This window comes from Glycine soja, chromosome 14 (genome assembly GCF_004193775.1).
Source record: "Glycine soja cultivar W05 chromosome 14, ASM419377v2, whole genome shotgun sequence".
Lineage (NCBI taxonomy): Eukaryota > Viridiplantae > Streptophyta > Magnoliopsida > Fabales > Fabaceae > Glycine > Glycine soja.
The window spans coordinates 12,372,119-12,375,128 of NC_041015.1; positions in this window are offsets into that span (position 1 = coordinate 12,372,119).

A 3,010-nucleotide genomic window follows, 5' to 3' on the forward strand; every position below is an offset into this window, starting at 1 on the left:
CCATGGCCCTCATCAGTTGACCACGACCCTCATGAATTTACCCATCTTGGTTGATCATGGCCCTTATTAGTTGACCATGGCCATCATCAGTTGACCACAACCCTCATCAATTGACCACGGTCGTTATCGAATTTTGACACTGTGCTAGAGGATTTTTATAACTTTGTTGCGGTCATGATGATTACCACAACCATGGTAAATGTACTACGACCATCATCTAGTGAAAAGTCTTCAAATCTTTACAAATTTGTGTAATTTTTGTTAACTCGTTAGCAAGTGTACCAAATTTGTCACAAGTAGTAAAGTACTTGGAAGTCCGAGTGTTGAATCCACAGGGACTTTGTTTGTACTTAGATTAATACAAACTCAATTTAAAAGCAATAGATAAAGAATTTAAAATAAAGATAAGAAAATATAGTAGATAAGATAAAGATTTAAAGATGAAAATAAAATATTTAAATTAAAATATGATAAAGATAGAAGATAAAGAAAATAAGAAAATAAAAGTAAAAGATAAGAAAAATAAAATATTAAGATAAAGATAAGAAAATATAAGATAAGAAAAATAAAAGATAAAAATAGAAGATAAAAGAAATAAAATCAGAACGTGATAATGTTGGGACCTAGTCTGTCTTGTTTACCTATAATGTATGAGTTTATGATTTTTCTTTATCAATTTAGGTGATTCTATTCTACCCACATTTGTTCACTTACTTGCCCCTGATTCCTCAGGATGACAAACCTATTTTATTTATATATCTCCCAAATTCCTTTGCAAAGACTCAACAAATAAAATGCATGAAGTATGAATTCTAGATGTTTTCAAGAATGCATGGGCATAAAATTATCATTCTATTTCAAGCAATGGCTTTCCTATGAAATCCTTTCTTTTTGTTCTATTAGAAGTTACCCTCTTCCAAGTGTCTAACCCATAAAACCAATGCATGCATACCTTCTTTAAATCTTATTTAGAAGTTACCCTTTCCTTAGCGTCTAACCCCTAACAGAATATAAAGATGAATAATGCAAGATAAAAGAGGAAAAGATAATAAAATAGAAAACACCTTTGCATTGATAAATAGTGAGTACATCATACATCGCTTGACTTTTAGGCCTGTCAGGCCCTAACTAGGGGTTTAGCCACTCATGGCTATTGAGGGCTTTACGAGGTATAAGAACTGATGGGATAAGAGGGGTGAAAGAAAGGGAGTAAATGAAACCCTTACTAGAGGGGGTTCTGTGGTGTTGTTTTTCAGCTTGGCTTGACTCCCTTTTTATAGTTGTTGTAGTGGACTTGGGCCTGATGCTAGAAATCTTCCTTTTTGATATTTTTTATATCTTTTGGATTTGTTTTGCTTTTAATCATATCTTCCTGAGACTTCCTGATATTTTGGATATTTTCTCAATTTGTTTCTCTTTTAATAAGAAAAATATCAATTCTTATCATTTAATACAAAAATAACTGCTAAATAAATATTCTCAAAGATATTTTCAATTTATTTTATCATAAAAATAACTCATATTTAGTAGTTATCAATTTCCAACTCTTTCACTCAATTGAGCGATTGTACTTTTGTGATACTAAACTAGTGTCCAAACGTGAGTTTTGTCAAGAAAATGCATACAAAATGACACAAAAAACTCACAAAATGCCACAAAACTCACACAAAACGCCACCAACAAAGTGGTTTATAAGTCATATTCACAAAAATTGCCATCTACAATGGAAGACTCAAGCTTAGCAAGACCAAGTGGACCAACCCTCATGGTTATATTATGATTACAGAACTTAACTTGGTCAAAAGCATTTTGAAATGAATCCTCGGTGGCATTGCCAAAAAGCTTCATGTCTTTGTCAATTTTCTCTTTGTATTGTTGAACTTTCTCTTCCAAGGCTTTTTTCTCTTCATCTACTTGAAAAAGACTCTCTTGGGTGAGCTTCACTTTGGTTAGAGCTCCTTCCAGGAGGATTTTATGCTTTTTTACCTTAAAAATATCATGAGTTGTAACTCTTCAAGTTAGCACTTCAGCTTCAACAGTCTTTTTATTTTTCGATTCATCTTTCACAAGCTGGTTCAAAGACTACTTTTTATTTAGCCATTTAGCCTTTTCAGATCAGAGGATTTCATGATATTTCTTGGAGACAGAAAAAGCATTTGACTTTTCCTTCAACACCTTAAAAGGATCTTCGTCTCCAAGGCTTTTTCCTAATTGGCATATAAGATGCTAGATTAAGAAAAACTTCTCTGAGAAAACAAAGGAATACGACTCTTCGATTGTTGGAAATAATCATCTGGTCAAGGGTTTCACAAAATGGGAATCTTTGTTGATGGACTCCCAATTGTGGCTTCCAACATAGCTTTGAGGTTGGTGAAGATGTTATCGGTGCTCTCCCATATCGAAAGGATAGAGTTGGCTCTAATAACCTTCTCGGTTGCAATTTGGATACTCGAGTCGACACTTGACAAATTCACCCCATCAACATAGAGATAGGAGATGCTTTTACATGGTCTCCAGGGGCACCACCATTTCTGGTCTTCTTGGACGGAAGAGGAACGTCAAATCGAGATTTCTTTTCGCAGCCTACAACATCCTTTTCTTTTTCCAGGAAAGTCTTTGAAATTGGGACATTCTCAAAGTTAGATGCCTTGGGACTAAACAACTTTTTATCCAATTTCCTTTTCTTATTGATCTTTCCTTGTTCAATGTTAGAACTAGCAACTTTTCCTTTCTTCAAGGCAACAAACTGGGTGTGTTATAATTCTTCACGGGCTTGTTAGAATGATCCCAAGTCCAGTACAGGGGAAACTTAGAAGCAAACAAGTTTTTACCATCCTTCCTTTTTCCCACTATCTCGAATAGATAAGCCCATTATATCTTCAAAGGACAAATCCAAGAGTATTCATCCTTGAATTCATTGTAAGAACTTTCATAAGCTTCCAAGAGCTTACACTTGTCAGAAGCCTTGAAGGAAAGAGCTACAAATTTTCAATGTAGTTTTTCCCTAGTG